At 43.8% G+C, this 26,554-nt stretch overlaps 1 pseudogene; it reads left to right on the forward strand.

Annotated features, from left to right (window-relative positions):
- The first annotated feature begins 18,397 nt into the window (after positions 1–18,397).
- Positions 18,398–18,515, forward strand: LOC126095469 (5S ribosomal RNA; annotated as a pseudogene).
- The last annotated feature ends 8,039 nt before the right edge of the window (positions 18,516–26,554 follow it).

Here is a 26,554-nt window from a genome sequence, read left to right on the forward strand (position 1 = left end):
ACACATACAAAAACTCAAAAAGTTTTTTTAGGCATTCACAAATGTTCGATATGTGCCCCTTTAGTGACTCGGCAGACATCAAGCCGATAATCAAGTTCCTCTCACACTCGGCGCAGCATGTCCCCATCAATGAGTTCGAAAGCATTGTTGATGCGAGCTCGCAGTTCTGGCACGTTTCTTGGTAGAGGAGGTTTAAACACTGAATATTTCACATCACTATGCGTGAAACTTGCCAGCACGCGTTCAACCGTTTCTTCGCTCACTGCAGGCCGACCCGTTGATTTCCCCTTACAGAGGCATCCAGAAGCTTTAAACTGCGCATACCATCGCCGAATGGAGTTAGCAGTTGGTGGATCTTTGTTGAACTTCGTCCTGAAGTGTCGTTGCACTGTTATGACTGACCGATGTGAGTGCATTTCAAGCACGACATACGCTTTCTCGGCTCCTGTCGCCATTTTGTCTCACTGCGCTCTCGAGCGCTCTGGCGGCAGAAACCTGAAGTGCGGCTTCAGTCGAACAAAACTTTATGAGTTTTTCTACGTAACTGTAGTGTGTCGTGACCATATGTCAATGAATGGAGCTACTGTGAATTTATGAAATCGCTTCAATCATTTGTAATAGCCCTGTATAAGGATGTATCGAGTAGCACTGATGTCGATTATGATAACATCGCTATGGCCGCTTCTTTGTTTTTTCGCGCCAGAACGAGCGAGCGAGTCACATGGTGGTTTTCTAACCGCGTGTTTGGTGTGAAGATGTTAAGGAATCAGTCTAAGAGAACAAGTAAATTTTGTGATTATAAAGGTGTTTGATGCTGTGTAATCATTCGTGTACTTCACGAGACGTACTCCGCGGTTCGCGAAGTCAGAAACCACGAGAACAATCGCGAGAACATGATTAGATGCCCGCGAGCATCTCATCCCCGCCGGTAAATGAAACTTGGATTACTTATATTGCCACGAACACCGTGTCTGGATTGCAGTGTGGGATAATGTATTGTGGTGTAGTGTTACTGTATGTATCAGAGTATCAACATATTTGTTATTTTGTGAAGAGTGTAACCGTGCAGCCCTGTGCAGTGCAAGTGTTAAAAAAATACATCAGTGGGTTATACTAGGCTAAAACTTGAATTCTGGTAATTGGCACTCCTTTGTCCCCCTTGTTACTTATCGTTTATTACAGCAATATTCAAGATGCTGTTCCTAGACAGCAAGGGAAGAAGCGAATGACGATTGGATTTACAAGGTGAGTGGTACAATTAGCAAAAACCAGACGGAACAATAACCCCACCCTCCCCCATTCGCTTACAACAGGTCTTCGAAAATCAGTTGAACGGTATGGTTAATTTCTTAAAAAGAGTCTACTAAAGCAAACCGAGGGTAATGGGGTGGAATAAAATTAAATCTGGTTTTGCTGAGTGCATTACGTTAGGAAATGAGCCACTAAGAGTAGTAGATGAGTTTTACTATTTGCGCAGCAATGTGACTGACAGTGGCTGAGATAACCAGGACAGAAAATGAAGACACGTAATAGTAACAAAAGCTTTCCTGAAATACATATCAGCATATAATATAAATGTAGTTATTTGTTTGCAAGACAACTGATTCTGCAATTCTTAAAACCCTCATCAGTTACGTGTAGGACCTCCACGTGATATCGGAACAGGAATGTGTTGTGGAACTAGCGCAAAACCAATTATTGGACCCTTCTCTTTCCTACAAACTTGGGATTAATGTGTGTAGACTATGTACGACAAGAGAACAAACTGCCAGTGGATCTGTCGTAGTACACCTGAATCGCAACGGTTAAAGTTAAGGGAAAAGTAATACAAAAGGAACTTCCAAAATTGTTTGCAGAGGAAGGCGATACCGCAAAACTACCACAATGAGGCAATTATTCCACCTTACAAGAACGGAGCCAGACACGAAATAGTAAGCCAGACCTATCTGGAGCCTTGTTTTAATGCTCACTATCACATACTATATGGAAACAGGAACTAGTTACGAGAGTATGGTCGCCAACAAGAACTAACACTTCACTCTGAAAGCATGTTTACTGAGTGCACACGTGAATGATACATGGAACATAACTGCTTCCCCCGCAGGGAATATTCCTATTTATATACACACAGAATGTTCCAATAAATTACAATATTTCATGAATACGTTTCGGAACAATAAACAATTTATAAATCTTAAATGGCGAATAACTGTAGGACATGGGAATCAAACCAGAGATTTACATGCCAGAAACCATGGCTATATGTCTATATCAAAGCAGATGACGTATGGTACACAGCATTACTCCTCCTCCTTGAAAAGCCGACCGCGGTGGTCTAGCGGTTCTGGCGCTGCAGTCCGGAACCGCGGCACTGCTACGGTCGCAGGTTCGAATCCTGCTTCGGGCATGGGTGTGTGTGATGTCCTTAGGTTAGTTAGGTTTAAGTAGTTCTAAGTTCTAGGGGACTTATGACCTAAGATGTTGAGTCCCAGAGCCATTTTAACCATTTTGAACCTCCTTGAAAATCAGTTACTCGGTGTGTTGAATGGACTATAACGGCTTGGATTTTGTTGTCCTCTGATTTGTACGATCACTGCAAGAATCATGATCACATATTTCGCTGTAAAAAAGAGTCTCACAATTAGGTGGAGCAAAGAAGGGACACACAGCGAGTCCTGGAGCATCAGAAGAGGGAGCTGGGAGCGAGCGCTTCTGGTACGGCTGCGTTTTGTCGAAAGGACGGATTTGAGTTTATTACTGCTTCAGCCTCTCTTAATTACCGCAAGAGACCCAACCTAATGGCAGAGGGAGGTGGTGCAGAGCATGGGTTACCCTCAGGAAGATCCGAGTACTGTTCCTCATCTAGCCATCCTAGTCTAGAGTTTTCGTCGCTTTCAGAAATCGCTTGTGGCAAATAATGGGATGGTACCTTTGAAAGCGCATGACCAATATCCTTCACCAGTATAAACTTGTGCTGCAGTTCCAAACAGTACGCTGTCGATGGGACGTGAAACCCTAATCTTCCTTCTGTAATGGTGCACCGTTCTCTCCCAGATAGCACAGTAAGCCGGTTTCAAACTTGTTTCCAGATGTAAAGTTCAAGTATATAAGCTTGATCAAAGCTGGAATATTCAGGCCTGTTAGTTGGATTCAAGCTTGAAACAAACATCAAAGTTGGCAGAGTTCAAGCTATATTTCAAGCTTGACTTATCAAGCTTGGCTCCAGCTGTATCTACACACGTGGAGTACAGCCTGGTATTTACAGCTTGTTTTAAGCTACATAATTATTAATTTGAATTTACTGAACCTAATTAATTAAATAAATATCAGAATGGTAATGGTGTGAAAAAATTATCAAGACATGTATGTTTAATTTTTTTATTTTCAAAGTGTTTAAAATTGTTTTATTTTAAAATTTAATTATTCTGAAGCTCCTCTGGCCCCAGCACACAGACCAGAGCAGGATCAAATGTCGCTGACTTCTGCTGGTATAATGATCCTGTAACAGGTAAAAGAAAATGTTAGCCATACCTAAACATAAAAAATGTAAAAATTTGAAACTGATCAACCTACATATAATTTATGCCCCAGATTAGCAAAATAACTTCAAACTCACTGATGTAGTAAGAATCATTAACTAGCATAAACGTCACTGAGCAAGCAGCTGCTTCTGGTGACTTCATTCCAAAGAGTTTTTAAAGTAATTTGAAATAACTTTTTGTTTGAAATTTTTAAAGTAAAGATGACATTTGGGTAATTTTGCGATGACTTCATGAAGAAGCCACACATCATTATTTCTAACAGTTTCAGGGCCATTTAATCTGAATTACAAAGAAACAATTACTTGAAATCATATACACCTCATACTGTACGCTTATAAGGAAACTACCGTTTAGAAAAATGTAGACGTTTTATTCTAACCACAATTATTTTTTGGTAAGTAAAACTGAATCAAAATGAAATAAAAGATGAAATTGAAATGAATTTAAGAAATTAGCAGTTCAGTGGAACTGAAATGTAAAAGAACAAAAAATGTTCTCCTTGTCATATTTTAATATTGCCTTTTATTAGATTTCAGCCACATTACAAATAACAATAAAAGTAAGACGTACCAGTAGGCTTTGCAGTATTATTTCACCTAGGGAACAACAAAATTAAGAGCAATTGAAGACCAGTCAAAGCTACGTAAATAAAAAAGACTGACACCTATGTAGTGACTGGTTCTTGATGCACTTTTTCCCGTTCACCATGTCATTACTATTTGTATTCGCAAAGAAACTTTTCACACTTCACGATTATTCATTCATGGTGTGACACACGCGAGTATTTACAAGTAAACAAATGTAATAGGGCGATATATATAAAAAGGCGAGATTTTAAAAAGGTAAAATAACATTAAGTTTTAATTTATTGGTGCCATGTACTAGAGAGTTAGTTTAAAATGACCTCTTTTTGCTGAAAAACTTGTAATATGTTTTCTTAGCTGGTAATCCATTTCACTTTCATCCAGGTTCAATTTTTCTACATAAAAGAATGATATTTCTTTACGTTACGTAATAATATTTAACATTTGTAATATTAACGTACCACTAGAGAAAAATGCACGAGCATACCTGTAATACACTATATATCTTCTTCAGACCCGGTGTAGCAGTAAGGCAGGGGACGCCACACACTTTCCGAACTATTTTCCAGTATAAAACAAACTTCACAACAGTCAACAATCACTAACGCACGTCACAAAAATAAAATGGCCGTAAAACTAGCAGAGTCAGTGCAAGGCTTATAAACGCTTGTGGCGCTTCCCGTGGACGTCTATGGAAGCTATGCTGCGTGCACATCTGCTGTACAGCCTTCCAGGGAAATTACAGTTTATTTCAAGCTTGGGAAAATTATTTTAATTCAAGCTAAATTCTTACAGTTTGATGTAAACTGTGTAACAGGTTGATTTTTCAATCTTGAATTTTCAACTGAACCTAAACTCAATATCCACCTTGAAATAAGCTTGACTGCTAGCTGGGCTGGTGGGTAGGCAAGGGTCAACTCCTGTCGCAGTTAATTTTTTTATTAGCTTTAGCCTGGAGTGGAGATCCTGTGCCCACGATCAGCAAGCAGGGAATGAGCATCGAACGCACAGTCCTTGTTGGCAAGCCGTGAGCCTGTCCCAGCAGGGCTGAGTGACAGAACTGATGGCGAGTGGTGAATGGCTGAGTTCACCGCTCAGCGTATTGGAGCTGGTGAGCAAGAGGTCCTACATGCTAATGTATGATTTTGGCTACACCGGTGGACAGCGACGGAGTGATGGTACAGCTCCGAGCCACAAAGTGGTAGCCCACTCAAGAGCAGTCGCCAATTTAATAGCTTTTGCCAGCTGGGTGGTCATATTTATATTTGCCATATGGCCTAGACCTTATGTACCTTGCTTGTCACAATGTTAAAAAGCGTCCCGGATTTTGGTAAGACCACTGATTGGCCCTATTAATGTGCCAATGGCAGCCAAAATGAGGAAATGCTAAGCCAGCTGATTACGGAGACCTGCGCAATTATGGCAGCTATCATTACACTTCCTTCCTCTTTCTAGGCATAATACAGCATTGGCCAAACGTGCAAGAATCTCAAGGATTACACGTAGCTGTAAGCCCTCTCACCTAATGTTATTCAGTCCTGTAAAGTAAATGAACTCTGTGATCGAATAAAATCGTGCAGCGTCATAGTAAGCTATGTGTGTGTTGGATGACGGTAGTTAACAATACCACGAAATGTCAAGGATGCCTTTTTACATTTTTATTCTGAGGTTTATTGCCTGCAGTAATCTCACAAGACTATTCAGAAGATACTGAAAGTTCAATGAACACATCATGTCCATGGAGGAGTGACTGCTTGGAGAGCTACGAGCAGAATAGTTCGATTTCGTTACGCAATTTCGCCATTGCTGTCGGTTGTATTTATTCGAGCACATTTCTTTGAAGGTATAACGAAGGTCGTCCGCAGCTGAATGGTGAGAGTCTGGCTTTAGAAACCGAGTGCACTGGGTTTGTGCCTCTGACGTGCGCATCCTGTCTTGTTTACTTTGCGGACTTAAGCTCCGCTTGATTCTGCACAAGAACATGGCCAGACGCTTAAGAAAAGCAACACTTCTATTCGCCTTTAACAGTGAACAGACATGACCAAAAGTTCTCGAGGTTCAACGCTTTCTCCATGATGAAGCAAAGGTACCACCATTGAACATACTGGGAATACACTTTCCCGTACTCAGCAGTGTTGTATATGTGAAGGTCGTTGACAATGCGGCTCCTGAATATGGCCTCCGATGTGCCACAGTGGAATAGTCACGGTGGCACATGCTCTCTTGGGCGTTCGTACCATACGCGTTAATAGGAGGGGGGGAGGGGCTCAGTATTGACGAAGGTAGAGATCTTTGAGTCGAAAGCCACTGGACAACAGATTTACAAAACATTTATTAACATCTTTCAAGGAACATACATTGATACATCGAGCCTTCAACAGGATTACGAATATCGTGATTGCAGATCACGAACCGTTTTATCCAAATGATTAAAAACAGTTAACATTACTGATTGGTGACAGTAAGCCACGTAGAAGGTTCTCAACGAAACTAGCAAGATTTATTTGATTACTTCCACATATATTTTACAAAGAAAAGTTAATGTGGCTCTGAGCACTATGGGACTCAACAGCTATGGTCATCAGTCCCCTAGAACTGAGAACTACTTAAGGGGCTCCGGAAAGGCTCAAAGACATGAAAAGTTCAATTTTTACTTTTTTGCGTTTTCTGAATCTGCAGACTATTACCTTTTAATAGATATATAATTTATTCAATTCCGAAGACTACAACTATTTTTAAATTTTTTTGAAATGTGTTCTACATGGGCGTGACCCACTGTGGCGCTGTTAAACTGCTGTCAAATGGTGTTATTATTAACGTCCGTGTTCATCAGGTACATTTTAGTGATGTGAGATAAAGTATATGTTGTGGCTAACCTGTGATGGTTCAATATATATCGCTGGTGTGATTGTCGATTGTTTCATGTTTATTTACTCCGTCGTTATCTCGAAAATATTCGTAATTAATTCTGTTTCTTGAGTCTCTGTTTTGTTGAAGTATAATAATGAGTAAAAGTAAAGTTGCTGTTGCGACTTTCAATGATGGCAACATTGTAAGGTGCAAGGTATTTAAAAATATGGGAATGAAGATAGGTTCTAACATGGTACGAGCGATGCTTGCTTTAGACAAGGAACGCCTTCGGGCTGCAGACAAGGCTGTAAAGAGTCTAGAAATACAAGCAAGAGTAAACAGGAGGAGGAACAAGAGGAAGCTGGAGGAGGAGTTTGCAGAGGATGAAGATAATCCATCCTATGGACCTGGAATGCACTAAAAAGTTAATCCAATCTTTGTCGCTCGATTCCCAAAACTTTTATTTTCTCATACTAATTACATGTTTTCTAAGGATCTTCCTATTTGTTTCAAACTTTCAGTAAATGTTACACAGTACCTTCTGCATAATTTAACACAGCCTTTTTCCAAAAAACTGTATATTTTTGAATATATAAATAAAAAATTGCAAAAAAATGTTGTGAATTTTCATTACAATTGAAAAAAATCATCTTTAATGACTGAACTAAAATTTTGTAAAATCCCTGTGTTAAGTGGTAGCCCATATTCCAATAAATAATCTGTAAAAAGTTCAACTTCCTACCTCAAATACTTTGTGAGGAAAGATGTAATTTATAAGCATTATTTTAACATTGCAAGTATAGGGCGTTCCGGAGCCCCTTAAACCTAACTAACCTAAGGACAGCACACAACACCCAGCCATCACGAGGCAGAGAAAATCCCTGACCCCGCCGGGAATCGAACCCGGGAACCCGGGCGTGGGAAGCGAGAACGCTACCGCACGACCACAAGATGCGGGCAAAGAAAAGTTAATATCAATACTCAATGATATCTTAACTAAAGTCAATGGGTACAGCATCAAATCTGCGAAGTGGCCACCCGCAGTATTACCTTCAACCTAAGGCAAAATTAACAGTGATTAGTGCACGTGACTAGATAATACGTATGCACAACAATGGTTGCACAACGCCAAACAGAAGCCCCTTTAATTTTTTTTTAAATTTTACTGTGCAAAATCTGTGGACTATTAAACATAGGCACTAGCCCCTTCAGCAAAAGCATCATATGTTTAAAGACAATTTGCTTATGACAAAAAATGTTTTTACACGAAACTAGCATAAACACGGGCACTACAACTTTGGAATTAACGACCTAAAATTTAAATCTTTAATTTTGCAAAGTTTCTTAAATGACCTGGGATCTAATCCTTTTAAAATTACAACGCACATAACCAATACTGTCCCTAGACAATTTACAACACACATCTTGTGATGCGGACTGTAAATGACATTCTGCGTGTTAATTAGGCAATTTTCCTTAAGCGATATTACGTAAGTGACAAGAAGATAGTTTCAGTTTGAAATCAATAATCACATTGAGCAACAGGACAACTGTCGGTTCTCTTAAGACACCTAAATTGGTCCTTTTGAGTTTTTGTCATCAACGAGAATCAACTTTCGTCCTTTTAAAATTTAACCACTTCAGTTTGAGATCTACGTACTTGTCCCACAAGAGAACAACCCACAACTTTACTCTTGCAAATGATGAAACAAGCATATGTGTTCACTTAGAATCGCCTTGAGTCGACAGCCACTTTTTCAGCACTCGGGAATCAAAATTAGTCTATGCTGTCAGGACAGAAACCGACCGTAGGTAAACACAAGCCATCAGCTGATAACGTTAAGCAAACACCACACTAAGAATGTTTTGTTGCTTACATATAAACTTCCCTGCTTCTACAACAGACCAGAAGAAACGTTAATCCACACTGGAGTACGAAAGTTAGCACCCGCCACAGTCCTCAACGCACAAGCAAACCAATTTCGCAATGTAAAGTCAATCTGGTGGATCAAGTGGATCACAGTAACAGCTCAAACACATGGTTCACTGCCGGCCGATGTGGCCGAGCGGTTCTAGACGCTTCAGTCTGGAATCGCGCGACCGCTACGGTCGCAGGTTCGAATCCTGCCTCGGGCATGGGCGTGTGTGATGTCCTTAGGTTAGTTAGGTTTAAGTAGTTCTAAGTTCTAGGGGACTGATGACCTCAGATGTTAAGTTCCATAGTGCTCAGAGCCATTTGAACCATTTGAACATGGTGCACTCCGTCACACACAGGTACCTCACTGGCCCGCATCAAAACAACTGCAGAACACCGACTGCCCAGGCGCAGTCGCGCCACGGCTGGTGATTCCGTCAAACCTCCTTATAGGGAACTTCTCCCACTAACGGCCCCCACAGCTCACTCCTCAAGTGCTCGGGCAGAGGGCTTTTACTATACTCCAAACGAGTACGACCTCTGACTTTAGCTGCATCGATAAAGCTACACGGCCGATTGGCAGGTCCAATCGATACGCACGTATCACGCTTGTTTCAGCTGCCTTTCAAGCTACAGGCGGAAGATTCCATAGCGGCCTTCCAGCCCAGTGGCATGGTTCACAGTCACGTAGGGAGCGATGGACACAGTTCAGTACGTAACCTGTTTTAAACAGGGTACATCAGATCACATTTGATCTTCGTTGTCATGTCCATCCTATTTAATCATCAGCAAGTGTCGCGCCATCGTTATATGCGACGATCAACCCAAAACCTCCTCTAGCTGTGGCAAGGAGGGTCACGTCCATTAAGAATGCCTGTAATAGCGCACAACTCAAAGGCTGCTCCCTGAGGCTCCGAGAGAGACTCCACCAACGGTATTGCCTATGTGATGGTCCTCACCTTTCCGCGCACCAATCAGCGACCAACGGAGCTATTATCACAAGTGACATGCCTATCTGAGGAATCGTCTTCAACGCCTTGCCAGACGATTTGGTCAAACTTCCATCGCTCATGGTTCAAATGGCTCTGAGCACTATGGGACTTAACATCTATGGTCATCAGTCCCCTAGAACTTAGAACTACTTAAACCTAACTAACCTAAGGACATCGCTCATGATATTGGCTTTGGGCCGGAACTCAGGTAACCCTCTGATCATCCAACACGGAACGTTGGGTACACAAGCAGTGATCGCCCAAGAAGCGCAAGCAGAGGCGGCCCACGACCTTCGACCGGATGCCTCGACTTCCGTTAGGGATTCTGTGATGGATCGTACTGATGAAACCTCAGCAGTTTCTGAAAATGAAGAGGATAACGATGTTGCCTCGGCTGATAGACCAGCACTGACACATTCGCTACCTGTGCCATTGGCCACGTTTGCAGTGGATCGTGTGGGAACATCTGAGGCGCCGACGATGTCGGCATGGAGCGACGGTGTCGAAGATGCGCCGGACACCATGCGACGGAGCAATGAAGGCAGCAGCGGTGTATTCCACGTGTACCTGACGCACGGCGCTGCTGGCTTCCCCCGTTCTCATGGCTGCTGGCGGAACACCCAACCACCCCCTACCTTCCCACCAGCCGCAGCTTCAGACGTACTGTATGGCCATGATTGACGTCAGTAACGTTAGTACGAGGGTAATCCCAAAAGTAAGGTCTCCTATTTTTTTTATAATTACGGAACTCTGCTTGTGTGGCAGTTAGTCACACTGTTATGAAGAGTGCTTCACGCGCTGTGTGTAAACATGCGCACGCCGCGCTAAGGCGCTCAGTCTTGGCTTGGCAGCCGTTGAGAATGGAGATCCCGTTGGATGTTACCGCCAAGTGCGAATTCTACATCTACATGTACATCCATACTCCGCAAGCCACCTGACGGTGTGTGGCGGAGAGTACCTTGAGTACCTCTATCGGTTCTCCCTTCTATTCCAGTCTCGTATTGTTCGTGGAAAGAAGGATTGTCGGTATGCCTCTGTGTGGGCTCTAATCTCTCTGATTTTATCCTCATGGTCTCTTCGCGAGATATACGTAGGAGGGAGCAATATACTGCTTGACTCTTCGGTGAAGGTATGTTCTCGAAACTTTGACAAAAGCCCGTACCGAGCTACTGAGCGTCTCTCCTGCAGAGTCTTCCACTGGAGTTTATCTATCATCTCCGTAACGCTTTCGCGATTACTAAATGATCCTGTAACGAACCGCGCTGGTCTCCGTTGGATCTTGTCTCTCTCTTCTGTCAACCGTTTGTGGTACGGATCCCACACTGGTGAGCAGTATTCAAGCAGTGGGCGAACAAGTGCACTGTAACCTACTTCCTTTGTTTTCAGACTGCATTTCCCTAGGATTCTTCCAATGAATCTCAGTCTGGCATCTGCTTTACCGATGATTAATTTTATATTGTCGTTCCATTTTAAATCACTCCTAATGCGTACTCCCAGATAATTTATGGTATTAACTGCTTCCAGTTGCTGACCTGCTATTTTGTAGCTAAATGATAAAGGATCTATCTTTCTGTGTATTCGCAGCACATTACACTTGTCTACATTGAGATTCAATTGCCATTCCCTGCACCATGCGTCAATTCGCTGCAGATCCTCCTGCATTTCAGTACAATTTTCCATTGTTACAACCTCTCGATACACCACAGCATCATCTGCAAAAAGCCTCAGTGAACTTTCGATGTCATCCACCAGGTCATTTATGTATATTGTGAATAGCAACGGTCCTATGACACTCCCCTGCGGCACACCTGAAATCACTCTTACTTCGGAGGACTTCTCTCCATTGAGAATGACATGCTGCGTCCTGTTATCTAGGAACTCTTCAATCCAATCACACAATTGGTCTGATAGTCCATATGCTCTTACTTTGTTCATTAAACGACTGTGGGGAACTGTATCGAACGCCTTGCGGAAGTCAAGAAACACGGCATCTACCTGAGAACCCGTGTCTATGGCCCTCTGAGTCTCGTGGACGAATAGCGCGAGCTGCGTTTCACATGACCGTCTTTTTCGAAACCCATGCTGATTCCTACAGAGTAGATTTCTAATCTCCAGAAAAGTCATTATACTCGAACACAATACGTGTTCCAAAATTCTACAACTGATCGACGTTAGAGATATAGGTATATAGTTCTGCACATCTGTTCGACGTCCCTTCTTGAAAACGGGGATGACCTGCGCCCTTTTACAATCCATTGGAACGCTACGCTCTTCTAGAGACCTACGGTACACCGCTGCAAGAAGGGGGGCAAGTTCCTTCGCGTACTCTGTGTAAAATTGAACTGGTATCCCATCAGGTCCAGAGGCCTTTCCTCTTTAGAGCGATTTTAATTGTTTCTCTATCCCTCTGTCGTCTATTTCGATATCTACCATTTTGTAATTTGTGCGACAATCTAGAGAAGGAACTACAGTGCAATCTTCCTCTGTGAAACAACTTTGGAAAAAGACATTTAGTATTTCGGCCTTTAGTCTGTCATCCTCTGTTTCAGTACCATTTTGGTCACAGAGTGTCTGGACATTTTGTTTTGATCCACCTACCGCTTTGACATAAGACCAAAATTTCTTAGGATTTTCTGCCAAGGTGCGCGAAGTTATTGGGTTTTTGAACGCATAGAGCACTGCACCGATTGAAATCCATCGCCAATTGACGCAAGTGTATGGTGAGTCGTGCATGGAAGTCAAAAATGTTCGTAAGTGGTGTAGAGAGTTTGCAGCTGGTCGGACCGAAATTCACAACGAACAAGGGAGCGGGAGATCGTCAATTTCTGAGGAGACAGTGTTGTAGGTTGAGCAAATCATGCGTGAAGATCGGCGGATCACCCTGGATGATTTCTGCACGTTGGTTCCTGAGGTTTCCCGAAGCATCGCTAACAGAATTTTAACGGAAACATTGAACTACCGGAAAGTGTGCGCAAGATGGATGCCACGCATGCTGACTGAGGACCACATGCGGCAACGAGATGATGCTTCCCGCGGCGTTCCTCACCGCCTTGCAGCCGGACAGGACAACTTTTTGGACTCAATTGTCACGGGTGACGAAAACTGGGCATACCACTTTACACCTGATACTTGCAACAATCACGCCAGTTCATAACTTTCTGAACAGCATGGCGGCGAGCTGATATGACATGGGCATACAAAAACAGCCACAGTGTGTACAAAAATGCATCAACAGAAATGGTGATTATGTCGAAAAATAGTTAAATGTTCAAACTGTAATTGATGTAAACCATTTTACAAATAAACAGGTCTATGTACTTATGAAAAAATAGGAGACCTTACTTTTGTGATTGCCCTCGTATCTTGGAACTCCAACTTCTGCCTGAAATGATTCTGATATTGTTGCGTTTCTTCAGGGCGTGCACTTGGCGGGACAAATCCTAACAATTATTTACCTTACATACTTCTTAATTAATGTAATTGTTGCAAGTGCATGAGACAAACTAATTAATAAAATAAACTAATAAAACTAAAATAAGTTAATTAGCTTAGGAAAAGCATACGTTTTGAAAACATAAAACTAGAAGTTTAACTCTTCTATCAACTTTTCTCAAAAAATTTCACTGAATAAATGAAATAAATAAAATCTACGAACCAATAAAGAAAATAAAAAATTTAAAGATAAAGGTAAAAAACTCTTATGCCTCCTCTGGTGACCATGTCGGATGAAGAGCTGCCACATGCGTTCCTGAGGGCATATCAGCCATTCTCAAGGGCAATCGCGTTAACCGTTGTAAATGTGTACGTCACATCCGGTTCTGTCTGGAGAAGGGACAGAGCTCGGTTTTACTCTGAGGAGATCACTCTCCTCTTTCTCAGTTGCTGCGAACATTGATTGCTTGGTGGAGACTTCAGTTATGTTTTAAATCAGAAGGACCAATGACCACACTTCAAACCATGACAGGACCTGGGCTTCATCGTCCATGATCTTTCCCTATTTATGACACTTAGGAGATTCGGCATGGCAATCAGACAGGCCACTGCGAGTCACAAGGATAGGATTCATGTTTCCCAAAGGCTCGCCGGTGCTATCCAAGATGCAGAATTGGCCCTTGGCATTCTCTAATGGCTCAAATGGCTCTGAGCACTATGGGACTTAACATCTGTGGTCATCAGTCCCCTAGAACTTAGAACTACTTAAACCTAACTAGCCTAAGGACATCACACACATCCATGCCCGAGGCAGGATTCGAACCTGCGACCGCAGCAGTCGCGCGGTTCCGGACTGCGCGCCTAGAACCGCTAGACCACCGCGGCCGGCGGCATTCTCTAACCTCTGTCCCTATGTCGAGCACCATTCTTCTCACACAGTAGGTTATGTGGCGCAGTTATGTGTCCTGGAAATTAAACACAACACACCTTACCAATCCTGGTTGCTGGTTGTTTGGACAGCGTGCAGCACCAGCATCCAGCATATCCGATGGCAATGACTTGGTGGCTGGAGTGCACTAAGCCTTTGTTAATGTGACTCTTGATGCACTTTGGCAGGGATGTGTCTTTAGGGACAGCAGACTATGCTCCATGATCTTGATATGCAACTGATCTCTCCAGCCATTCATAGTGACCACAACAGGCCTAAGGCTCACATAGTGGGGCTGGTCTGTCGCAGATTAGAGGCAGCAGGACGTGTCATCAAGATATGGCTTGGCAAGAGGATCTCTCAGTGCATCACATAATGACTGACTGGATGCACTGCTGGCAACAACTGAATTTGGAGCTCGTTACTGGCAGGTGGCATTGGGCCATCTGTCAGGCAGATATCACACCTTGCTTTGTGGAACACTTTCGCCACAGTTACCAATGTGAGAAACATGGATTTCACGATTTGAAACTGGTTTTATCCGTCATCACTTGCACCATCTCTGACGCCAAAGTGGAAACCGTGACAGAGGACAATGCTTGTGACGACCTCAAGGACGTGATGGAAAGGGTGCTTCAAACAGGTCACCTGGTGTTGATAGTCTCCATGTGGAATTTTACTGAGCATTCCAGGATTTGGTGGCACATTGTACCAAGAATGTTCACTACAGCCACCATGGTTGCACAGGCATTTGTCAAAGATATTTTCATCCCAGTATGCTTACCAATGCAGGGGATTATGGTTGCCCATTACCAGCCCCTAACCTTACTCAGTGCCAACTATAAGACATTTAGAAGTATATTGGTGACACGTTCCCATTGGATCCTTCAGAGTAATATCCACTGAACAATCAAAGTCGGGTGGAGCCATCAATACCTATAGGGGCACCAATGAACGTGGAGATGTGATCAGTCTATTGGTTACATGCAGTCTCCATGTAGCTTGGTGGCATCGATTTTGACGGCACTTTTGGTCAGGTGAGGGGCTTTTGGCCCCGTTGCTCCCTTTGCTGTCTCTAAGGCTCTGTCTACTCCCTTGTCCACATTAATGGTCATATCAATGGACCAGTACCAATCAACCATTTCTTACACCACTGATGCTCCTTTACACTCTCGCCCTGGCGCCACTTTTTGGGAGTGTCACAACCCACTTGTCACGACTCACCCTGCAGCAGTACATATTCCACCGTTGTGGCTATGCAGACAGTCTGGTGCTGCTGGTACAGTCATGGGAAGAGACCATGCGTATATTTGATCTGATCCCCATGTATGGGGTCCTGGCGCGCAGTGCTCTGAGTGTGGCCAAATATACTGTGATGCCACTGGTTATGGATTCACAAAAGAAGAAACAGCGCCTCTACCATGTGTGAAGACGTTTCATCTCAGCATCTGCTGTCTGTCATACCACGGTGGTCAACTTGTAGCGTGCCCTCCAAATCACTCATGTGACTGTTCAGGAACATCACCTCCATTTGTTTGATGCCTTCTGTAAATTCATGTAGTTTCCAGACTGGGGCACATAGCACAGGGCCTTCCGATGTCTACAGTAACTGGGCGCAGCCCACAGGCCATGCTGGCCTGGTACCAGCTCACCCTCCCCTGGAAGGCTGCGTGACTTGGACTCGACAACGTCCAATGCCCAAGTAACGCCAGTGCCACTGGTGTCGGTAGGATACATTGCACCTCTATTCACGGATCTATCTTTCGTGAACCTTAGCTATATGGTCGCTGACCTCCCACACGTTGATACCCACATCTGAAAAACTTCTTTGTTCAATTACTGTATGGTGTACCTACCAACAGTTTTGAGATCAAGTATCCTTTAACGAGGTGGACTGCAGTATGGTGCAACTTTCTTTAACCAAACCTCTCAATATCAGCCTCAGTGACATGGTATCACATCGCGTGTGGAAAATTCGCCAGCTATTACATGAAATTGGTTTGATGGACTCTCCTTTATATGGTACCCGTCACTCAGTGAACGATGACTTCTATCGCCTGACCTGCCCTGGTGTTTGTGATGTCTGGATGATGGGGTGACAAATGATGGCATGTTTCCTCCATTCTCCTCCATTCATGGTTGAACCGTCTTGTAACACTCACCAATGTGTGTCTTCCTGTAGCCAAGACTCATGTGATAGTGTGGTTCAAATAATGGATGGTCGCCTTGACGGTCGCCTGGACGCTCGCCTAGCTCTATGAAGAGGGGATCAAATTGGGCTCAGTCTTTGGACCTTTCCACGTAATGCACATGCAGTGATTGGACATCCAGCTACTGCTTCGCCACTTAGCTCCATGAGATTTCGCATGACCCCCACTCAGCTGGAATGTGCCCGGCGTGGTTGGCCTGACTGCTGTCGAGAGCACTTCTAACACCCTCATGCATTAATCCAAGCTGTCTCTGTTTGCCGTTTTCCATTTTCCACCACCGCTAGCTACCACTGCTGTGACACACATTGCAATTTCGTGATTAAAACTGAGTATTTCCATCCTTGACAGTTTGTTCTTGTCGACTTCTAGATGGTTGATAGTGTTGGGGATGCCATGGCCAGGCCATGTGTGGTCGGCCCCTGCCCACTCCACCAGCTGCCCTGTCATCGAGCCGGAGATGCCCCTAATATGCTCATTCCCATCATCCCTCCTCTCAAGTCCACATACAAGGAACGGTCTTGGTATCTCCCATTTGCATTTTCTCACGTTATTTGCTGGTTTGCTGTATTTTTTGGAAATATATGTAAGAAAGAATAGAAAAGCGGTCAGTGTAGATGGCTGTCATGGAGAGAACCCAGGTTCGATTACCGGTACTCCCAAGGAATTTGTCTTGGTGAGAGGAGCTACCTTAATGAGAAGTAGCGACTTCACGGTTTGGAAAGTTGGCAAAACTGCCGGGAGAGTGGTGTGCTAACCACATCCCCATCTGTACAACATCTGCATGACGCTGCAAAGCAGAGGACGACACAGTACCTGGCAGACATCCCTTGGACCTACATGGCCTGGACGATGAGTTTGTTATAACAAACGCTGCCCTTCATTCCTTTATGGACTGCCACTACATGATGTAGTTTAGATGAGACAGTCTTTATCACCTGGTCACCTGGTGCCAGTAGCAGGTTGCTTCTACAGACAAGAAAAATTTGACTTCCAGTATTTGACATAAGTTTTGACTGAACTAAAAATTTAAAATTCTGTCATAATCGACTCATTAGGAGATATAAACTTACGTTTAACATGTAACACAATAAGACAAGACAAGTATTGTAGTCAACAACTACGTCAGGTTTCGAGGCAGCCTAAGGCAAATGCACGGAGCCAGCAGCCAATATTACAGAATCAGCAGTCATTTTTACAGAATCAACAAACAGTGTCATCTGAGGTGTCAGAATTATCACAAAACCAGGAAACAATAACTGAAAATCAGAATGCTATCGCATCCAAAATCGAAAGGACCGCTGCAAAGGATAATGCTTCAGCGCGTGGTTTATCGAAAGCGGTAGTGAAGGTCTCCACCGGGGGCAGATAACATGGAGGTAGACAAAAAATCGCTGAGAGAGGAATTTAAATAGCAAGGGCAGCTAGAAGAAACTGATATTCAGTTATCTGAAAAGAATGCACAAATAAATCGAGAATACTTGGAGAAATGTATTAACAAAGCAGGATATCGAGACAATCCAATGACACATCTGGATGTGTTACGGATTTTAAACGCCAAGATACACCTGAACATATGAGAAATAAAGGGACACAATCCGAATTCGGAACAAATGCGTCATATACGTCACAAAGTGGGTCAGAAGACTGACAGAATGCTGCCATAGTAGTAACCATAATAATTACAACATGAACAGAAACAAACAAAGGCGTCATGACGACAAAATTAATTTTTGATGCGATAATGTCAATGGTAATAATTAGCGACAGTTAGAACTGCAAAATAATCCTGTCAATCACATTTGGTGTAACACAATTCAGATCAACGTTGTGACAGATGCTGTTAGCCGCCCGTCTACGTCGAACCAGGAAAACGACCAACAACCACAAAAAGTCCTTATTTGGCAATGGTGTGGTGGAATAGGGAGTGATCAGTATCCAGCTGATGCCAACGGCCTTGCCGCCGTGGTAACACCAGTTCCCGTCAGATCACCGAAGTCAAGCGCTGTCGGGCTGGGCTAGCACTTGGATGGGTGACCATCCGGTCTGCCGAGCGCTGTTGGCAAGCGGGGTGCACTCAGCCCTTGTGAGGCAAACTGAGGAGCTGCTTGATTGAGAAGTAGCGGCTCCGGTCTCGGAAACTGACAGACGGCCGGGATAGCGGTGTGCTGACCACATGCCCCTCCATATCCGCATCCAGGTGCGCCTGTGGGTGAGGATGACACGGCGGTCGGTCGGTACCGTTGGGTCTTCATGGCTTTCTCTGGAGGAGTTTACTTTTTTTTTTAGTGTCCAACTGATCCAATATGATTATGGTAATGGCATTAAGAGTGAGTTGCGTTATGATGTCGTTCTGTCGATGTGTGGCGGTGTCACAGGCAATATTCAAGGCATATCTAAGCAATATCCTAACTGCGGTTGCTCTGGACACACGAGCTGTGGAAAATGTGATCTCGAATAGCTTGTATAAGAATGGAGAGAAAATGCATCTACCTGCCTTCCCATCGAGTAACTATAAAATACTTGGAACTACAGGTTGTCAGTCACGTAATGTAAGATGGCAGGTTTGCGTACCAATCACGTTAGAAAATGTACCACACAATGCACGTTTTTAGCAGCGGACTGCACCTTAGACACCGAATTTCTCCAAAGAAGGGACGCAAGAACTGATCTTTTGAAGGGGAAGTCGCACATGATTATTAACGGAAGCAGGGTACTGGCAGACCTGTTAACATTTGAAGCAGAACTTTGTTAATACTGACTGTCTGTGGGACAGCATGATAAGCAGTAATACTTATGCAGATGAGCTCTTACTGGTATTAACTATTGTGACCGATATAGAGGAGAAAATAAGAGAGCCTACGTACTTAAACCATGACCAAGGCGTGAGCTTGTCAGGTATTTTGCTGAAGCACACAAAACTATTTCAAGAGAGCCCATGGTCTATCAGAAGATAGGAACGCCACACTAATGTTGCACCATACGACAGTTACTGCTGTTATTTCTATACCAGCCCCTGCATTAGAACATACTGTTCGATCATGTAATCTAAATGGGAAAGCTTGTAACACCATAGCTCTACTGCTCTACTGATTTATTTTGCCTTTTGTTTTATTTAATGTTATATCGTTGAGTTTCTGTAAATGTTGTTGGATTGAATCGATACCATGAAACTGATATAACAGTGTTCAAAAATTAGGTAATTTGCCACTTTGCTCGAAATTTGAAAAATTGGTACTTTTTGACGCGCTGAAGCGCCTTAGATACTGGGAGTATTTTGAAAAAAACTGCTAAAGTCCGAAATTTTCGAAGTTTTTTGACTGCAGAAAGTTTTCCCAAGAGAAATTTTGTTGGCAAAACTTGGTTTTCTAACCTTTCCAACAATATGAACGAGTTAAAAAATAAAATCTTCTACCTCACCTTTTGCAAGGTACAGGCTTTTTTATGACAGTTTCACTGGACTAACAGTACAATGTCACGCAACAGCGGAGCAACTTTGTTGTCAACTATTTACCCCTGTGTGTACAGCATATTACAGAAACAAATGTAAATCCTAGCAGCACGCATGTGTAAAGAAAGAAAAACATTCCAAATCATGAACGAAATGAAAGGTCCCAATGGAATATAATCGATATAAGAAAAATGAAACGAATAACAATGACATGGAATAAAATGAAACACAAATAGAACTACAATGGCAAATTATTCGTTTACTCTGTAAATAAAGTCTGTTACCATTAGAGCTGTCTAATACATGATTTCCCTGACTTCGAGTGTCGGTCGAGTTAGATACGAGAATGCTTGCGTGCGTAATTAAAATATCGCTGTAGTCATTTTTGTTTTAATCGCTCGTATCAGAAAATATTAAAGGCATATCCGCCATTTTATGAGGCCCACTTCTGGACGGAGCTCACTTCTATCTTAGGGCTCACTTCGGCGATAGGTTTTGCTCTGGCCTTACTTCAGCTTATTGACTCGATCAGATAATTCATGTGTTCAGAATAATTTCAAGCCAAAAATTTAGTTTATTATCGCGATGTAGCTATGCGAAATGCATTCTGAGATGACGTATATTTATAATGAATAAAGCCATAGATGACTGCTGTTAACTATATGTGTGAATTACTTACTTAGCCTTACCACTGAAATATTTAAGAAAGGAAAAAGATTGCAATCTAAAAACGATGATTAACTGAAATTCATTAACCCGTTTCGTGATCGTACCTGAAAGGCTATAATTTCATATTCGCTATCAAGACTAGTCATTATTTTGTGACATATGAAATTGCTGCGTGTGTCAAATATAATTGTTCTGATTATTCGAAGATAGGCCTACAATAATTAATACCTTTTCCAATGCCAACTGCCGGCAGATATGACGAATGTTATTATGGTAATGAATACCAAAAAAAGGCACAATTTTCGCTACTGCCGTGGTAGTGTAACATGCTGCCGTGCTAGTCAAAATTTTATTCATATAATAGTGCCTGCCAAGCGCCATTATACGTAGTTACCGTAGTGTTGTGTTGCCCATTAGTTCGTTTATTGTTGTGGAGCGATTAATGAATCAGTTTCCGGTCTCTAGTGGGACCTATCTACAACTCGGAGAAGCGTTTTCCTGAGTTATTTAAGAATATACACTCCTGGAAATGGAAAAAAGAACACATTGACACCGGTGTGTCAGACCCACCATACTTGCTCCGGACACTGCGAGAGGGCTGTAAAAGCAATGATCACACGCACGGCACAGAGGACACACCAGGAACCGCGGTGTTGGCCGTCGAATGGCTCTAGCTGCGCAGCATTTGTGCACCGCCGCCGTCAGTGTCAGCCAGTTTGCCGTGGCATACGGAGCTCCATCGCAGTCTTTAACACTGGTAGCATGCCGCGACAGCGTGGACGTGAACCGTATGTGCAGTTGACGGACTTTGAGCGAGGGCGTATAGTGGGCATGCGGGAGGCCGGGTGGACGTACCGCCGAATTGCTCAACACGTGGGGCGTGAGGTCTCCACAGTACATCGATGTTGTCGCCAGTGGTCGGCGGAAGGTGCACGTGTCCGTCGACCTGGGACCGGACCGCAGCGACACACGGATGCACGCCAAGACCGTAGGATCCTACGCAGTGCCGTAGGGGACCGCACCGTCACTTCCCAGCAAATTAGGGACACTGTTGCTCCTGGGGTATCGGCGAGGACCATTCGCAACCATGAAGCTGGGCTACGGTCCCGCACACCGTTAGGCCGTCTTCCGCTCACGCCCCAACATCGTGCAGCCCGCCTCCAGTGGCGTCGCGACAGGCGTGAATGGAGGGACGAATGGAGACGTGTCGTCTTCGGCGATGAGAGTCGCTTCTGCCTTGGTGCCAATGATGGTCGTATGCGTGTTTGGCGCCGTGCAGGTGAGCGCGCATACGACCGAGGCACACAGGGCCAACACCCGGCATCATGGTGTGGGGAGCGATCTCCTACACTGGCTGTACACCACTGGTGATCGTCGAGGGGACACTGAATAGTGCACGGTACATCCAAACCGTCATCGAACCCATCGTTCTACCATTCCTAGACCGGCAAGGGAACTTGCTGTTCCAACAGGACAATGCACGTCCGCATGTATCCCGTACCACCCAACGTGCTCTAGAAGGTGTAAGTCAACTACCCTGGCCAGCAAGATCCCCGGATCTGTTCCCCATTGAGCATGTTTGGGACTGGATGAAGCGTCGTCTCATGCGGTCTGCACGTCCAGCACGAACGCTGGTCCAACTGAGGCGCCAGGTGGAAATGGCATGGCAAGCCGTTCCACAGGACTACATCCAGCATCTCTACGATCGTCTCCATGGGAGAATAGCAGCCTGCATTGCTGCGAAAGGTGGATATACACTGTACTAGTGCCGACATTGTGCATGCTCTGTTGCCTGTGTCTATGTGCCTGTGGTTCTGTGAGTGTGATCATGTGATGTATCTGACCCCAGGAATGTGACAATAAAGTTTCCCCTTCCTGGGACAATGAATTCACGGTGTCTTATTTCAATTTCCAGGAGTGTATTTATGCCTGGTACAAAGAATAACGTATATGTGTAGTGGGTGCACTAAGTGAGGAAGATGTTGTTCATACATTCGTCTCACAAGCTTAACTTCCACCACGCTGTGTTAGCATTCTAAAAAAAGTTATTGCTAACTCATGTAATCGGCATCAGGCTACGGTTTATGAATTAGTGATTTACGGGAAGTAATTTAGGTTCATGGCCGATCCTCAAATGAACCATTTTGTTTTTAGCCTAGTTACATTTTACTCCTCCGTGGGTGCTTACTCCCATGTTGGTAACGACTACTGTAGAGGATCGAATAACATACAACAATGGCATGCAACAATCTTTCATCAATGAAACCAGCAAAAGTATCTAAATCCTCGCACCTTCCGTTATCATGACACTGTCAGCCTTCGTTTTATGCGTTTATAACAAATAAAAAATCCGTGGGAAGCAATTTTCTCCACGTTAAGAACCTGTTGGATCCTCGAAAACCCCTTTTTGTAATGTAACAACATGAAAGTGGAAAAAATATTTCCAGGACTGTTTCGGACATATTACACAAGTGGACAAATTTCGAAAGACGAATATTTTGAGAAACATTAAAACGATTTGTACCAAAAAAAGCATTTGTTTCATTTTTTTGTGAAAAAGGCACCTGTCGTAGGCATTTTGTTGCTTCTCATTCGATTTAGAAATTATTCAGGGATAAAAGTAATTTAGAAACTTTCCCAGCGATACACTTAACAGCCTCCTTTTGTTTAGTGAAGACATTGTTATTAATAGTAACGCATGTTTTGTGCATAGACTTCCGTTCGTTCTGTTGTAAATGGGCGGGAGTTGGGACTATGCACGCAAGCGTTCTCACGAAAGCGGCTGTCAGAGCCCCTTTCAGCTTTTACAGGGTTCGTGACAGGTGTTCAACTGCAGCCCACGACCCTCGGGAGAGTTCGTCTTTCGCTGATGGTTCCGTTTTCCTGCACGCGATGTAGAGGCTGCACTATACGGGTTGAACGTGAAACTAGTCACTTTAACCAGAGAAAGCACAGTATCTCGTCAAGGCTGAGGTTACTACACACAGAGCAAAATCTTAGTTCGATGTGAGACAGAAGTTTTTCCGCTTATGCTTTCTAGATGGAGTTTCTTTCGGTCGACATTGAAAAAAGAAGTAGTCATCGCAAAGAACGTGTCTCTTTTAAACGTGACTTTGTGTGAAGCAGCAACCTCTGTGTTCTACAGAGAAGCGTTTAGGCCAATGATTCCCCATAACACGAAAGAAGTGTCGTTATATTTGTTTCAGAATGAAACGGTTCCTGTTTAATACCATTATCCAGCCACATTAATGTGACCACCACCTGCATTCGACGTCAACGTGCAATAACCACCCATAGACGCCAGGTGGCAGCACTGGCAGTGGAGGGGACATAAAATGTGTCGGCTAGACACTTACTAGAGTGTAGTCGTTGTCTTAATGCGTAAACGGAGCGATTTATCTGACTGGCTTTTGGGACAAGGATGGAAAAATTTCCGTAACGGCTAAGTTTGTAAGTTTTTTGTGTGACGCCATGGTTAAAGAATACCGTGCACGGCAAAATGGCGCAATTCAAAATAGGAGCCGAGGCAAATCTGCTGCGCTACGGGCCATAGATGACAATGGTGAAACACGGTTGCGGATAAGTGTTCTGGTGAGCAGACGTGCAACTGCTGAGCTACTGACTGTCCGTATGAACTAAGTGGCTACCAACAGTATCTCCACAATGATGGTTCAAATGGCTCTAAGCACTATGGGACCTAAGATCTGAAGTCATCAGTCCCCTAACTAACTTGAGGACATCAGACACATCCATGCCCGAGGCAGGATTCGAACCTGCGAACGTAGAAGCAGCGCGGTTCCGGACTGAAGCGCCTAAAACCGCTCGGCCACAGCGGACGGCTCTTCTCAATGACCGTTCAGCGAATGTTGTTGTGCATGGGCCTCTGCAACAAGTGGCTGGTTCATGCGCCCTTGCCGACTGCTGTGCATCGACGACAAAGGCTGGAATTTGCCCGCCGATACCGAAAATGGACGTCCACTGAGCGGCGATACGTGGCCTTTTCAGATGGATCACATTTTACGTTCCATGGGAGAGTGTACGCCGTAGACCGACTGAAAGCAAACAGCCTGGAATAGTCGTTCGAAGCGTCCATGCTAGAGGAATTCCCTGGGTGACCTCGCCATTCTAGAAGGTACAATGGATCGACACATCTATCATTGTAAACACGTCCACCCCTAGATGCAGTTTGTTTCTCTTCGGCACGATGGCATCTACCAGCAGGACAATGGAACGTATCACAAATTTCGCAGCGTACGTGCTTGGTTCGAAGAGCACCAGGACGAGTTTAGCGCACTCCCCTGGTCTCTTAACTCCTCAGATCTAAACCCAATGGAGAACTATGGGACTGTCTCGATCGGGCTGTTCGTGCCATGGATCCTCAACCGAGTTAAGACCTAGGTCTGAGTAGTGCACTGAAAATAAATGCGTACTTCTGGAAGTACTAATTATGAAGCTAGCCAACAGCACTACATCCTGTGCCATTGGAAAACGGCTTGTGAAGTGCAATAAGCGATAGTAAGCGTCTGGTAAGATTTTGTACAGGCATATTGAGTGTAGGAGAGTCGTGTTTACATTTTCATATGCTTATATTCATCTTCAGCAAACTACTGTGGTGTGCATGGAATTGGGTATTTCCCGCCCTACTGTACCACGTGTTACGATTCCTTCCCCTTGCATTCGAGTATGACTGCTCAAATGCCTCTATTCTGCCTTTTTTTGTAACCATATATATTTATTTAAATATATTAACAACGATTCATTAAAAAAACATTTTATTCTATTAACCTATTATATTCCTAGTGATGGTTAACATTACCGTCATTTTATAGATTTTCGTTTGTATATTCTTTTCTTTTTCGTTTTTCTCTTATTGTTGTTCGTTGAACCCTTTTACATGGCCGTTTGTCGTTTTTTTTGGGGTAAAACATTGCAGGACAGGCATAATTTATATGTAGCATCGATACATTGATTTTGAGTTCATGTTTCTGTATGTAATGCACTTGTGGTGCCACAGGCACATCGTGCATTTTGGTTTGATCTCTTCCTCTAGTTTGCACTGTTATTGTGGTGTCACCGCCAGACACCACACTTGCTAGGTGGTAGCCTTTAAATCGGCCGCGGTCCGCTAGTATACGACGGACCCGCGTGTCGCTAGTGTCAGTGATTGCAGACCGAGCGCCGCCACACGGTAGGTCTAGAGACACTTCCTAGCACTCGCCCCAGCTGTATAGCCGACTTTGCTAGAGATGGTTCACTGACAAATTACGCTCTCATTTGCCGAGACGATAGTTAGCATAGCCTTCAGCTACGTCATTTGCTACGACCTAGCAAGGCGCCACTATCAATTTGCTATTTATCTTGTGATGCATGTACCGTCAGACCGATGTTCACCAATCATGGATTAAAGTTAAGTATTCCAGAAGCTCCGTACTTTATTTACTAGACTCAACTCCTTTAACTGTTCCAGACCTCACGCCAGCCTGCGTGAGCTTAAACGCGTGCCTTTCGGCTACCAATCATAGTGGCTTGGCTGTCTTGCCAAGTCACAACAGTTATGTGGGACAGTATGAGGGAACATCAACATGATAGATGGAGCAGAAGTGGAAGAAACTTTTTTACATATACTACAGATTGTACATAAATTGAAGAAGAGAGAAAATTATGTCATATTATGCCTCCGGTTCTCGAAACTTATTATGTTGGTTTTTCTGGGATAATTGGTATCTATATATCTCGAGGTGTCTGCCGGATCAGGTTTTCCAGTATCTTAATCACGATACCCCGTGAGCTGGGCAGTCCTGTAACCATTCCTGCTGCCTTTCTTCGTTTGCCATTCCTCGTATGTATTATGTTTTTCCTATTGATAGAAGTCTCATTCATATGAACAACATTCTAGAATGAAATGATAATTAAGTCAAGACCCTGCGCTGTCGACAGGCGTTGTTATACATCAACTGGGACAGTTGAAAATGTGTGCCCTGGAC

The sequence above is a fragment of the Schistocerca cancellata genome, chromosome 1 (genome assembly GCF_023864275.1).
Source record: "Schistocerca cancellata isolate TAMUIC-IGC-003103 chromosome 1, iqSchCanc2.1, whole genome shotgun sequence".
Lineage (NCBI taxonomy): Eukaryota > Metazoa > Arthropoda > Insecta > Orthoptera > Acrididae > Schistocerca > Schistocerca cancellata.